The sequence below is a fragment of the Miscanthus floridulus genome, chromosome 17 (assembly GCF_019320115.1).
Source record: "Miscanthus floridulus cultivar M001 chromosome 17, ASM1932011v1, whole genome shotgun sequence".
Taxonomy (NCBI): Eukaryota; Viridiplantae; Streptophyta; class Magnoliopsida; order Poales; family Poaceae; genus Miscanthus; species Miscanthus floridulus.
Genome location: NC_089596.1, coordinates 9,110,287 through 9,126,055, shown reverse-complemented (window position 1 = coordinate 9,126,055; position 15,769 = coordinate 9,110,287).

Sequence of the window (15,769 nt, the reverse complement as noted above, 5' to 3'; positions counted from 1 at the left end):
GGTAAACTACCTGTTCCAAACAATGAAGATTACACCTTCGACACAAACACATATGATGGAGAGTTCTATCAAGCAGATTGGCTACAAGGGAGCTTTGAGATAGTCTTACCCGGTGTGACGACCGCCATGGAAGTAGACAATGAAACGGTTGATGACGAGGACCCTGGAGATGTAGTGCTAAATCCGAAGGACATTCAAATGCTTGAGCGATTCCATTTAGGCAAAGACAATGAAGAAGACACAGAACCTTCGAATAGTGTTGCCCATTTGGACAATTTTGACAGTGATGATGAGACCTATGACCCCAATCATGAAGATTATTCCTAAACCATGTAATACTATGTTTTTATTAAATTTTGTTATGTTTATTCATTTTGAACTATTTGACATGTATGTACTAACGCTTGTTGTTCATTCTTTGTACATTGTAGGTGATAGAACAAAGATGGTGGGCAACCGTTCACCGAGGCAGGTGCTCTTAGTGTACCAGAGGCTACGCCCTCCTGATGGAGGCGAGGGGACGTCTTTGCCCCCAGCGGTGAGAGTAGGCCTGGGTTGCCCCAGCACGGGGAGGGGGAGGGGAAGGGGGAGGGGCCGGGGTCGCCCCAGGAGGGACCCACCTCCTCCCCCGGCTCTCGACCAGCCAGAGGACCCGTCTCCTACCCCGGAGGACCACGTGGTGGCCACAGGCACGACCATAGACACTCCGTCGGGGGACGAGGGGACTCAGCAGACGGAGGACAGTTCTGCTCAGTCGGCTCCTTACCTGCGAGGTCCCACAAGCCTTCCTCCGATTCTGCTTCCTGATCGACGCCCACTGGTTCGTCCTGTGGGAAGAAGGCAAGTAACTATAGATGTTATCACTAGTACTTCATATGATACGTTGAAAATCAAAAGAGAAACTGATAATTTTTTGTAATCACTTATGCAGGGGCTGGCTAGTTCTGTCGGGTGCTCTTGACCCCCCCACGCACCCCTGCTACTGTCCTAGGATGTCTGTGTAGGAAACACTTCCCCGGCCTTGTGGACTTGAAAGAGGGGAGGTGGGAGCCGGCCTGGTCGTGGGACAGGTACAAGCTCGGCTCGGATGACGAGCAGGACAACAAGCAGGGGCAGGTTTTGGCGGACTTTTGGGTAAGTGTCTCACAACATAGCTCAATACATCTCCTCCATTGCTTAAGTCTTTTATTGAAATAATGAACGGATACATTGTGTTTGTATGCAGAGGTACTTCAAGGCCGAAGAAGGTAGAGAGACCCTGGCAGATCAGACGGCACACAGAGCCTGTAAGAAGTACATCGGCGACATGATTCACGAGGCGCGATGCCAGGCCCACGTCGACTACTACAGGTCCATCAAGAAAGAGCCCCTCAACAAAACCGGCGCAAGAAATGTGGCGCTGACCAAGGAGCGGTACCTTTAGGTAGGTGAATAATATTGATTCGTTTTGAGATTTAGTAGGTCCAGAATTGATCTTCTTATATGTCAAACACTTGATGATGTGTAGGTGCCGGCCTCGTGGTGCATGTCGCATAGATCGGCATGGTCGAGGATCATGGACAGGTACCTTGACCCGGCGTACATCGCAAAGCACGAACAAGGCAAGCGGAAGCGGGCACTGAGGACCGCTCCAACTCACCACCAAGGCAGCCGCAACCTCCCCGCATTCAAGCGGGCACTTGTACGAGATGTCATTTATCTATTCTAACACTCAATTTTGCCTGATTTCTAATCATCTTGCCGTCTTTCTCGCAGGAGGTGGCACATCCGGACGTGCCGGTGTTGGAGTTTGGGGCATGGGCTGTGTCCCACATGGGCCCGATGAAATCCAGTGTCGTCTTCAACCCAGATGCCCCTACCTAGGCTTACTCTGACTCGAGCTTCCACGCTAAGGTCAGAGACTACACGGAGGCGGTTAGGGCGCTCCGTGGCTCAGATCACAATCTGAGCACTGAGCCCCTTGAGACAGAGGTGATCATGAGGCTGGGGCAAGGCAGGAAGCACGGGCAGTTGTGGATTGCAGACGGCGCCGACTCCTCGAGCTCTGCACCCTCTCTCTCTCTCTGACGTAAGGGCACGGAGCATGGCCAGAAGCCTTCCCATACGTGCACGGCCTACTCCAACACTGCCGCGGGTCGATGAACTTTAGGTAATTCTGGTTTCACTCGTCGTACATTGAACGTTACACACATTGATTAGATTTGCAATACTAAAACATGTGATTGAAACACTACAGGCCGAGCTGGCAGAGACAAGGGAGACGCAAGCGCACCTGACCGCAGAGCTGGAGGCCACGAAGAAGCAGATGGCGGACATGTATCAGATCATGCAAACCATCGGGCAAGCATCGGGTGTCCAAGTGCAGTTGCCAGCTCCAGCTCCGATTCGACACTTCACTCCTGTGAGTATGAAAGTTTAATGCGTTCGTGCCGTTGGGATTGTCGGCCTTCGTGCCGTTGGGATTGTCGGCCTTCGTGCCGTTGGGATTGTCGGCCTTCATGCCGTTGTGATTGTCGGCCTTCGTGCCATTGTGTCTTGCAGGTTGGAAACCTCCCCGTGTAGGGGAGGTGCTGCCAAAATTTTCAATTTTGAGTCCAACACATGCAATCTCTTCTCTTTTGTGCAGCCTCCGTCGGCGGGTTCAAACAATCCCGCTAGCGTGTTACCGGCGACTGATCACGTCAACCCTTCGCCGCAGTCCGGTCCTTCACCGTTGTCCAGGGGGCCACACCTGCAAATTTCGCCGCCGCAGTAGGGATGTTGAACTTGTAATAATAAACTTGTGATGTTGAACTTTGGTGCATTTGTGATGGATTTTACGATGGATTTATTAAATATGCGTGTGCTTGTGATATATAATGCATGTTGGTGATATAGATGTGATGATTGATGTATATATATTGTCTGTTACAATGGAATGTAAAAAAATTGTAATTCTCGGGGTCTTTGCCGAGTGCCATGGGCAAGGCACTCGGCAAAGTTTTTTCAAAAAAAAAATCTTTGCCGAGTGCCTCTCCGCAGCACTCGGCAAAGTATTTTTTTTTAAAAAAATCCAGAAATTCTTTGCCGAGTGTCTAAATAGGGACACTCGGCAAAGAAATTATTTAAATAAAATAAAAAAAACTTTGCCAAGCGCCTGGACAGGGGCACTCGGCAAAGTAATTTTAAAAAAAAATAAAAAAAAAACTTTGCCGAGTGCCTGGTAGGGGCACTCGGCAAAGTACTTTAAAAAAAATAAAAAAAACTTTGCCGAGTGCCTGGGCTGGGGCACTCGGCAAAGTAATTTTTAAAAAAAATAAATTTTTTTACCAGTGCTGGGTCGGCCACTCGGCAAAATAACCGTTAACGACCGGCGCGCAACGACCGAAAATATTTTGCCGAGTGCTACCCTAAGCACTCGGTAAAATTGTTTTTTTATTTTGCCAAGTGCTCCGATAAAAAGCACTCGACAAAGACCCTTTGCCGAGTGCTACACTCAGAGCCGCAGCCTCCGGTAGTGAGAGGAGCCACACTGTAGCAACAGTTGTTCTAGCTGCCGCAGGGCTGAAAAAAGGGCCATAGGATAAGAGAGGGATGGTACCAATGATAAATGAAGCGCTATCAGCTGATCATTATCCAATCCCATAAGTGATCAGAAAATGTTATTCCCTCTGGGTCCACGAAAGAATGTAATTATGAAAACCATGCCAGTCAAAATAGCTTAAGTTTAATCAAATTTATAGTAATAGTATTAGCATTTATGTCTTTAAATAAAACTATTATGAAAATATATTCTATAATAACTAATCTAATGGTATTTGTTTTGTCCCATAAATATTATTAGTTTTTTATATAATTTTAATTAAAATTTAAACCGTTTGACGGCTCGAAATGAGAATTATATTGTTTTGCGGATGGAGACAGTACATTCCGCCGAACCAATCCTATTTATTAGGCGTGACATGACATTCCTCCTCTGAAGAGACCTCACACACCCATTTCCCCCCAACAATAAGTGTACCACCAATTAGTGAGCTCGTCGACACTGAAAACACACACATGTATAAGTCGACGTGGTTTTGGCCACTTCTAGTACAGTGCGTCTTCAACGTCTCAACGAGCGGTGGAGAATGTTGGAGTGAGAGAAAAACATTGTTTAGCTAAAAAAAACAAACTAAAAAGCATAAATTATAAAACAAACAAACAGAGCATTACTAGCTGTGAAAACCATTTTGTCGGAGCTCGTGTGTGACAAGACTTATGGATAGGTGTGTGTTCGTATTTGTTTATTATGATATTGATGTTAAATTGGATGCATCTAAATTCACTTATTTGGAAAATTATAGAATATACGACCTTATTTGTATTGGTGACGAAAGTGCACATGATGATGAAAATATTTAAAAAGTTGTTTCCATGATGACCAATGATGTTGTTTTTAGTATTACTAATTATGGATGCATTGAAACTGGAGCATTTCAAGCTATCTGTATTACTAAGGGCAGTCCCAACCTATTAGTTTATATAGATACTACATATAGAAATCAATGTCCCACCTGACAGTTTCTACAGAATAATTTTTTATCCAATCATATATATTTTCTCTCCATTCTCTATCAATCACATCTCTTCATGTCTTGGTCTTGTGTAGACATGGTTTCTAACTTAGACCCAGTTTCTATGATTTTTTGCTCTTTCTCTTTAATAACTATCTTGCCACATCAATAAAATGCTTAAGTGGCAGTACAATTAATATCCATAGAAACTATGGTGAATTCTGTATTAGGAGTGCCCTAAAGAGATAAGCTTTCAAATACTCTCAAATCAAAATTCCATTGCCATCGCTGTGAATCGTTGAAATAAGTGTGTCTAAAATTTGTCATGTCAGCCTCTGAAAATAAATAGGGATATCTCCTAGCTAAAAAACACCGAGCCTAGCTTAGATGGTTAGGTTCTTTGGGGTGAAACCTATCCACTCGGATTTAAGTCCTCGACTTGACACGGGTGCTCGTATTTTTCTGGATTTATTCCAGGATTTAACGGCGTTGTGCTTTCAGTGGTAGGCGACGTTCCCGTCGACAGGAAGGCGTCTGTGGTGACTTCGTCAGTCTCGAAATGTGCCGGCACAGTCTTTCGGAGGTACTCATTGATGTATGATTTGCGTACGTGTATTCATAGGGGTGAGTGTGCGTGCGTGTTGAGCGTCTGCGTCTGTACTTATGTAATTCGAAAAAAAAAACATTTTTAATAGCATGAGCACATCAGCGTAATTATTTTTGTTGAAATGCTTCTAGGCGATAGATAGTAAATATGTTTTAATATTACTATAGATTGATTTATTTAGTTATAGATCGAATTAAAACATCAGATCAGGCGTATTATGATGTACCGCTCTTGATACTGTTGACATGCTCTAGCTAGCTGGAAAGACTATCTCTATTCTACTAAGTACTTTCATCTATGTTTTTTTTTTCTATTTATTAGTTCTCTAGCTATTATTTTTTAGCCCATTTGACCAGTTTTTAGCAGTCCACGTCTCTACTAGATTTGTTTGCTTTTAGGAGCTGTTTGGTTCAACCATTTGAGCCCGTCATCGATTCACGGTGTGAAAGGGTCACATTGGTTTGTCTTTAGATGGATCGGGGTGGTGGTAAACAGATGCGGCCCAATACAAATCCGCTACACCTCCGTTGCCAGCGGGATCAATCAGCGCCGCCGCCGCTTTGTGCTCGCACTCGCACCTGCGTCGTCCGCCCGCCTCTCCGGTACTCCCGCGTCCCCTGCCGTCGCCGACGACTTCCACTGGCCGAGGCAACCCTCCTATCCCGCAGCGGCGCCGGCAATCCTCAAGGCCCCTGCGGCGACTGCCAGAGGCCGCGCCCTCAATGCCCGCCCAAGATGCTCGTCGCGGCCCTGTTTCATTGAGATTTCCTAGGCTGATTTGGCCCAAAATGAATGATTCTGTTTTTTTAATAAACTTTGCCTCTTGGGCTCAATGTGTCCAAGTGCAAGGCAGCCTGACATGGCACCTTAGGATAGGCATGCTAAAAAGGAAAAAGTTCTTTTGACCACACCAACTTTATTTCGTGATAGTCCAATTCCTCCTCTTATTTACAAAACTAGATCTTTTAACTTAATAACTTTTAGAACCGTTTGTTCACTACTAAAAATAATTTTTGGAGATAGGGCCAGATCATTGTAACACCCTAAAAAATGCTCTTTTTGAAATAGGATTAAGAAGATTTAATTTGGTATTTTTGTGCTCATAAAAACATAGGAAATAATAATTTTATTAAATTAAAATTTATCATAAGGCTTAGCAATATTTTTGTGCATTCATGCTGGCCCATATGTTTTATTGTACTTTGTGGATTTGACCAAAGTTCAAATTATTTCAAACTAAGTTTGAAAATGGATTTGAAAATAGAATTCAGAAAAAGAAAAGAAATAAAAAGAAAAACTCTCCCTCTCTGTTTTTGGCTCGAAGGCCAGCCTTCCTCTCTTTCCCTCCTCTCTCTCTCTTGGCCCGCGCTTCCCATTCCCTCTTGGGCTTGGAGCTCATCGGCCCAACGCGCCCCGCGTCACCTCACTGGCCCAGCCAGGGCCGAAGCCCACTCGCACAGGCGCTCTCTCACTCCCGCTCGTGCCCGAGCTGGGCTCTGCTCCGAGTCGGAGTCTGCCGCCGCCACGCCTCATCCCTGGCGTGCCTCCCACGCATTCTCCCTGCCATAAATATCGTGCCGCACCGCGCGCCGCCTCCCTATCTCGCTCCAGAGTCGCAGTCGCAGCCCTAGCGCGCCATTTAGATCTCACTGAGAAGGAGCTCGCCGCCGCCGTGCTCGCCTAGCCGCTCCGCTGCCATCGTAAGCCGATCCCGAGCTTCGGGTCGAGTTTGCGAAGTCATCGTGCCCCTTCTTTCTTCTTTTCTGGCTCTAGTTTGCTCACCCCGCACTGTCATTGTTCACAGGAGCCCGCCAGACCGCCTGTCACCGTAGTCCGGCCGTCGACCGCGAGCAAGCCCTAGGTGAGGTCTCCATCGTCTCCGCTACCTCCCGGTGTCATCGGTTTGCGAAACCGTGGCCTCTAGGGACCTAATCGTGTACGCCAGCGAGCTTCTCGCCGCTGTCAATGGAGGAACCGCCGTGCCGGCACTGTTTCGACCGTTGGCCATTTCCCTCTCCCTCCTCGTTTTTAATCTGCACTGTCCACTTTAGATCCGACAGTCCAGATCTCACCGTACCCCTTCACCGGGTTTGTTTGCAAAAGAGCCCCTGCACTTTTCTGTATTTGAACCCGCAGTCCACTCTAGATTTAAATTCCAATTTTTATTTATTTTATTTTGAAATATAAGATCCATTTATTTACAGTTTTGCCACTAGTTTTCTTTAGGCCATAAAATCTTTGTTTTAGCTCCGATTTGATGCGTTCAAGTTGTGTTAGATTCGTAATTGCATAAGTTACATGTTCATCCTACTCTTAAATATATTTTCAACTTTTGAAATTCGTGGTTAGATTTAATCTATTATTTTAGTAAAGAAAATCTTGTTTAATTCATAACTTCTTCGTTATAGCTCCAATTAGAGTGCTTTTCGTGTCTGTGTGTTCGTAATAACGTGTAGAACATCTTTAAAACCTTTTTTACTTACTGATTATGGTGTTTGCTGTACTGTTCTAATTTAGTTCTATTGTTTGCTTCTTGTATGATTGCATGGTTGTTTGTGTGGTGCCTTGTGATCATGTCTAGTCGATGAGCTTTACGTGTTGATCAAGAAGGAGTTCCATTGACGGTCTGGACTAGAAGAAGGATTTAAGTTTAAGGCAAGTATAGCATGAGATCTTCCTTGTTGTCCTATACATCTTTAATCATTTAATTCATGCTGCATGTGTCTACCTTAGCAACCATAGTAATTTACCTAGCTATTTAATATCCTAGAATCCTTGTCATCTACGGGTTATTGCATTGAGTAGTATGATGCTAGTGCTCAAACCAAAGCCATGATCTTATAACTTGACTAATGGTATATGCAATAAACATTAAAAGATGCTTTTTAGCAACTTGGAAATAGGGGGCTGGAGTATTTAGCTACTTTCTAAATGCTTCGGATTCCTCTCCCTAATGACTTATCTGTAAGTGATCATCCGGGACTTACAGTATAGCTGTGAGGGCCACATGGCTCTGGCTTTAGCTCAGTATGATGACCTTTTCTAACTTGTTAGTGGTTACCTCTACGGCGTAAGAATGGCTTGACGAATCAGGTATAGGATAGGCTCTACTATTATATGTATAGGTTGCGTGTTATTGTGCCATTCGATAGGGGGTTGCTAAATCTATTTGCCGAGTGAATCTAATGGCCCTAACTTGTTAGACAAACCTTTGAAAGGCTTCATAGTAAACCCTGCCAACCTTCCTTGGAAGTGGGTCAAGAGATTAGCTACCTCGGGCAAAAAGGTAAATCATGACTCACAGTGAAAGTGTATAACCTCTACAGAGTGTAAAGATGGTATATCAGCCGTGCTCACGGTCACGAGCGGTCTTAGAACCCTTACGGAATAGATGATGAACACTAATAATACTGATGATAAAGATGCTCACTAATGATTACTATTTCATGCTATTCGTTATCCATGTTTACCTGAATCATGTGTTTACATGGGCTGGTGATAAACTTGTTGCTACTCAATTGCTAAAATTATGACAATTAAAAGCTAATTGTAGTTAAACCAGTGTCAGCCTTTTGAGCCTCATGAACCCCATGTTATATTTTTTTAGTATGACATGTACTTACACTTGCTTTATTTTTCAAATATTTGGAAAAATCTCGGATGGGTATCAGATTGCTAGACTTGGAGGAATTAGGCTTGTGATCAACCAGTCAGTTATCCCTGTAGATTCGGAAGTCTTCACCTAAAGATCAGAGTTGTCTTCCACTGTTTGCTGTCTAAGGTTATATCCTTTATACTAAGTACGTTATATATTGAGCATTGTCTATTGATATTACCCTTATATGTAGCTATATGTGAGATTTGACTTTCTGGGCTCACATATGGTGTGTATCTGGTTTTGTTCTTAAAACTGGGTGCTATAATTTTTTTGGAGGCGAGCATACCTAATGACCGCCTCCGTAAATAGTGAGGAGGGCTAAAAAATGCCCGTCTCTAAAATAATTTATGAAAATCATCGATTAATGGAGGCGGATGTCTCTGGATGTCCATCTTCGTAAATCTATTTTGGAAGTTGGAAATCTTATGATGACCAACACCGTTAAACAATAACTTTAGGAGATGGTCGTTCTAAGCGTCCATCACCTAAAATTGGATTGCGGAGGTGGACATCCTAAGATGTCGCTCTATATAAATATTTTCATTAAAAAATAATTCATAACTTTTTCGTATGAAGTCAGATGAAGGCAAACTTTATATCAAAATCGTAGCTCTCGATTGGATCTACAACTTTGTAGTTGAAAAAGTTTTGAACTAAAACTGTTTAGATTCCTAAAATATTGTTGTAAGTTCACATATTTTGAAATTTGAAATTTAAAATTATCAAACAATCTCGGATGTTGACATGGTCTATATGAAAGTTATTATATATAGTTCTCAACAGATCTACAACTTTGCAGTTGAAAAGTTTTCAATTTGAAGTGGTTTAGTGTCCCAAATATGTATTAAAGTTTATAGATTTTGAAATTCAAAATTTAGAATTCCTAAACGATCTTGAATGTTCACATAGTTAATACCAAAGTTGTATTGGCCGACCTAAGCCACATGTTTGCTATATATTGAGAAATAATATGTGAAGTTTTGTCATAAGTGTTGCAAATGCATTGGTCACATGTCAATATATGATGGCCATAAACTTTCTTTGCAGGTATATTGTTGCCATCTAACGGATAATCGCCTCGAAGATACAAATATCAGAAACATATGCGAGGACATGTGCTGTTTCATCATGCATGGCATAATATTATTCACTTCGAAGGAACTTAATTATTATGATAACTATGAGTTAGCATAGCCAGAGTAATGAGATCTTGTAGATTCACTAAAAATGATTATTAGTGACTTCATGGAACTTATGAGTCAAAAACTTTTATGTATATATATTTATGCTATGTTTGATGTATATACTTGGTCAATAACTATGGTAGAATGAAGTAAGTATTTGTTTTTGTCATGCATGGAAATATAATTGTTATAATTGATTATGATGTGATAAGGTTTAGTAATAATATGGTGGGAAGCATTTGAATTTTTAAAAATACTTTTGCAGATGGTTTATATGCTACTAAGCCGCCACTAGAAATGCATTAATAGAGGCGGTGGTTTTACAAAGAAATCCACCTCTAGAAATACATTTAGGCAGTTTGCTTAAGATATCCGTCTGTACAAAGGAATTTACACTGGTAGTTGACTTAAATCCGCCTCTTGCGTGAATCGATTTACACTTGCGGTTCACTTAAGCCAACCACCAGTGTAAATAGATTTACACTGGCGGTGCTCTAATAGACATGAGTGAAGATATCGATTGTCACTAACCTTTCACATTGGCGGAAGCGACAAATGCCAGTGAAAATGCTGAAATGACCGCTAGTAGAAAGCATCTCTGTACTAGTGAAAATCCATTTAATAACACAAGAAACATCTCCCAAACAACCCAACATTTATAAGTTTAGTTCTCCTATTTGAGAAGCCTTTCTAGTGTTTAAGCTTATGTTATGACAAAACAAGCCATTGTATAGTCGATATAGATACAGACACAACATGCTAGGGTGGCGACTAGTGTCTAGTAGTTTCTAGTTTTAGTCGATATAGATACAGACACAACATGTCAGCATCTCTGTTATGATGGTAGTTAACATTCATCACAACACCATCAATATAACTTGCATAAATGGCTAAAATGGATCACCACTGTACACTTAGGGGTTTTAACCGATAATTTCCATAAGTTTTGGTGAATCTGTGTTGTTAGCAGGATTTAATCAGAAAACCATCAAGGAGGACCTATTCATCAAAGGAAATCACAAAATTCCATTGCGTAAACAGTGTGGGAAGACTCTAGAAGACTCCTAGAAGGCTGAATCACCGAAGTGGGGCCTGAGCCACTGACATGTGGGGCCTAGCCTGGCCCCCACGTATAGGTTGGCCTGGCCTATGGGGTCCACCTGGCTATCTCTCGTTGTTACTGTCAGGTTCTCCACCGCCTTAAGGATTGCATCTCCACCGTTTATTCAAGTCAGGTTTGATCCAAGGGCTCAGGATTGACGCTCTGGCCAATATATACCTACCTGCACCCCCCCCTCCTAGGGCATGGGCATTTGATCCTGAGAGCCTAAGGGCCAGAAACCCTAATTCATATTTCCACCAGGATTAGAGCTAGCAATCAAGAGAAGATTAGTCCTCTATAGGATCTAGTCTTGTATTAGGGATAGAGAGATAGAGTGAGAGGGAAGAGTTTTGGAGAAGTCCCGGCCTATCGATGCTCTCTCTATGGCTTATACCCTAGGCGAAATCAAGTTCGTCTTGAAGCTTGCTTCTGAAATTTCTATAGTAATCGACTTCTAATTCATGTAAGCATCTTGTTCATATTGTTCTTCAGGTTTGCGACTATCTTTTGAGTACTTTAATCCTTGTAGCTCTTGGGTTAAAGTAGTATTCATAGTGTAAGCGTGGTGCTTAGACTCGGTTACTCGTTGATGTACCCTATTTTCTGGATCAGTGGTAGCTCACGAGGGTGACTCTTATAGCCTCGTTAAATCCTTTGTAGTCAACCTCCCGTTACTAGGCCTAGAAGGACCTTGTTACTATAGGAAACATACTCTGCCTATGTTTTCTTTAGTAATTTTCCTAGAATTGAACAATAGAAGACAAAGCTTACCGAAATTAAAACTAGAAGATCTTAGCAATCTCCTCTACGCTCCTATTATCTAGCCTTAATTGTGAAGTTGGGTTAAGTTAGAATTGGTTATTTTCACACACATTTCCTCAAATTTGATTTAAAATTGGGTACTCCCAGTGAAGTGCTACATCGGTATAATATCCGTGTGCTTGCGGATTATTCTGTGTGCATTAATTTATACCAACAAGCATTTCTGGCGCCGTTGCCAGGGAAACGGTTGTTGAGTTAACTTTAAACCTAGCTTATCCTTATATCATTATTGTTTTACCTTTTTATCTTTTCTTTTTACCATGGATCTAGAATCCACCCCTATCTACCAATATGGTGCACCTATGAGCGCATGCCTATAGCCACAAGAATCCTCAAAGCCTATCCTAACACCTGGCTATGAGCCGCGCCCATGTTTAATTAACATGGTTTAGGATCAACCCTTTTTAGGTGAAGATGATGAAAACCCCTATTCCCACCTAAATGAGTTTGAGCAAACATGTGCATGCCTATGTATTGTAGGCATATCAGACGAAACTTTACGATCGAAGCTTTTTCCCTTCTCTTTGACGAAAAAGCTAAATGTTGGTACAACCTCACCATAGGGAGTAGACGAGGAGATTGGGAAGCCTTGTGCTCTAGCTTTTTCTTATAATTCTTTCCCATCTCTAGGGTAGTCAGCTTTTGTTTAGAGTTCTATCTTTTAAACAAGAATAAAAAGAATCCCTAGGCATGGCTTGGGAACGCTTTAATACTCTTATTAATACTGGCCCTGACCCTGCCATTCAAGACCCCATTCTTCTTCAACACTTTTATATGGGTCTTGATAGGAAAACCTTGAAGTGTCTTAATACGGCTTTAGGAGGTTCGATCTTGCATGTCTCCGCCAAATCGGGGAGAAGCATTCTTACAAAAATCTTAGAGAACACCCCTAAAGAAGTAGAAAAGAAGTCGCTAGAGGAGGAATCCTAGATAGCTGAACCAAAATCCTTATCAGACCCATCACTAACTTCAGCTATCCCAGATCCCGAACCATCAGAAAAGGTGGAAACTCCAATTTTGAATTTCATGCTTGAATTCGAGGATGAACTTTTTGATGAATATGGAAACACCTTGAATTATCATATGATAAGGAGACCCCAGAAGTCTAGGAAATCATCATTCCATGAAGAACTTTTAGACCTTCTGAGAAAGCTTTCCTTAAAAAGACTATGAAAGAGCTAGTATCTATTATAAGCAATGAGTGGCTAGAAGAATCAGAGCTTTCCTCTGATGTGATTCGCTTAGACTCACCTTCTATTTCCATTTGTTGCCAAATTAACAAAGCTCCTTTCGATGCTCTTTATAATCTAGTTGTGGGTGTTAATATCATGTCTGAATCTTTTGCTCTTGATTTATTGAAACACATGCCATTAACCCCAACAACAAAGTTATTGAAAAGTCTTTCAGGACATATTCTCCCAAGTTTGGGAATTCTATATGTCCTCCCTATCTAGGTACAAGGAACCATGGCTCATTTGAGCTTCTATATCTATGATATCATAGAGTTTGACCTGTTGATAGAACAACCAATTGAAAGACTTATCCAAGAAGGACAAACATGGGATGCTGAATATAAGACTTGGCAAAAACTTTAAGCTTTCTATACCCATTACTCATTCTCTAAATGCTGAAGACTGAAGCCAATTCCCAAGGAAGACCCAATGGAAGAGGTTAAGGTTGCATCTCTTGATGATCTGATCGAACCCAATCCTAAAGATGATGCCAAGTTCTTCATCAAGGAGGAAGACGAAAATCCTACGGAGCCTGAACCTTTGGATGAATTGTTGGAACCACCTAAGCCCACCATTGAGCTTAAACCCCTGCCTTCTGGTCATAGATATGCTTTTCTCAATAATGATCAGGATTCTCCTATGATCATAAGGGATAAACTTTCTCAGGAAGAATCTCTATGCCTACTAACTGTCTTAGAAAAGCATCGTTCTACTTTTGCCTACTCGCTCTAAGACCTTAAGGGAATTAGCCCTGCTCTTTGCACCCATCACATCCCTACAGATCCTAACTCTATACCTTCTAGGGAGCCACAACATAGGCTTAATAATGTGATGAGAGAGGTTGTGTAAGAAAGAGGTGTTAAAACTCCTGCACATCAGGATCATCTATCCTATGCCGCATAGTGAGTGGGTTAGCCCTGTTCAAGTTGTGCCTAAAAAGGGAGGCATGCCTATTATTAAAAATGAAAAGAATGAATTAATCCCCTAAAGAACTATCACTGGATGGCAGATGTGCATAGATTACCAAAAACTTAACAAGGCAACAAAGAAAGATGACTTTCTATTGCCCTTCATTGATGAAATGTTTGAGCGACTAGCGAATCACTCTTTCTTCTATTTCCTTGATGGGTATTCAGGTTATCACTAGATTTTGATCCATCCAGATGACCAAAGCAAAACCACCTTTACATGTCCATATGGAACTTATGCTTATCGTATAATGTCTTTTGGACTATGTAATGCTCCAGCTTCTTTCCAAAGATGCATGATGTCTATATTTTTTGATATGATTGAAGAAATGATGGAAGTTTTCATGGATGATTTTTCTATTTATGGAAAAACTTTTGATGATTGTCTTAAAATTTTAGATAAAGTTTTGCAAAGATGTGAAGAAAAGCACTTAGTCCTTAATAGGGAAAATGTCATTTCATGGTTAGAGAAGGCATAGTGCTTGGACACTTAGTGTCCGAACAAGGGATTGAGGTAGATAGAGCTAAAATTAAAGTAATTGAACAATTACCTCCTCCCGTAAATATCAGAGGGATCCAGCAGTTTTCTTCAGTCAGTGTGGGGTTTTACCGCCGCTTTATAAAAGATTTTTTTGCATATTGCTAGACCACTTACAAATCTTTTGGCTAAGGATGTTCCCTTTGAATTTGATGATGCATGCATGAAATCTTTTAACATTCTTAAGAAAGCACTCATCTCTGCACCAATCATTCAACCCCCTGATTAGGTCGCTACCTTTTGAAATCATGTGTGATGCTAGTCATTATGTTGTGGGGGCTGTTTTGGGACAAACTAAAGATAAAAAGCATCATGTAATTGCTTATGCTAGCAAAACTTTGACTAGGACCTCAACTTAATTATGCAACAACTAAAAGAACTACTAGTTGTTGTTTTTGCTATTGCCAAGTTTAGATCTTACTTAGTAGGAGCTAAGGTGAATTGTTTATATTGATCATGCTGCTTTAAAATACTTGCTCACTAAGAACGATGCTAAATCCAGATTAATAAGATGGATTTTGCTACTCTAAGAATTTGATTTAGAAATAAAAGATAAAAAGGGAGTAGAAAATTCTATTGCTGATCACTTGTCTAGAATGCAGTTTGAGAATTCGTAGGAATTGCCCATCAATGATTTGCTGAGGGACGGCATGCTCTTCAAGGTCACGAAATCTGACCCCTAGTACGCAAATATTGTTAATTTTATGGTTGTAGGATATGTAGCACCAGGGGAAAATAAAAGGAAGCTCATCTATGAAAGTTGTCTCCACATATGGGATGAACCGCACCTCTTCAGAGTCTACTCTGATGGCCTACTCAAAGGTGTGTACCAATGGAAGAAGGCATCAAGATCATCGAGCGATGCCACTCATCACCATATGGAAGGCACTATGGCGCATTTTGCACTCATTAATAGATTAGGCAAAGTGGATTCTTTTGGACAACCATGTATGAAGATACGAAGGACTTCATCTGAAGGTGCGGAGCGTGTTAGAGGCATGGGAACATTAATTCAAGAGATGCCATGCCACTCACCAACAACCTCCAGATAGAGCTCTTCGATGTCTAGGAACCGACTACATGGGACCATTTCCAAAGTCAAGGAACTATGAATACTTCTTGG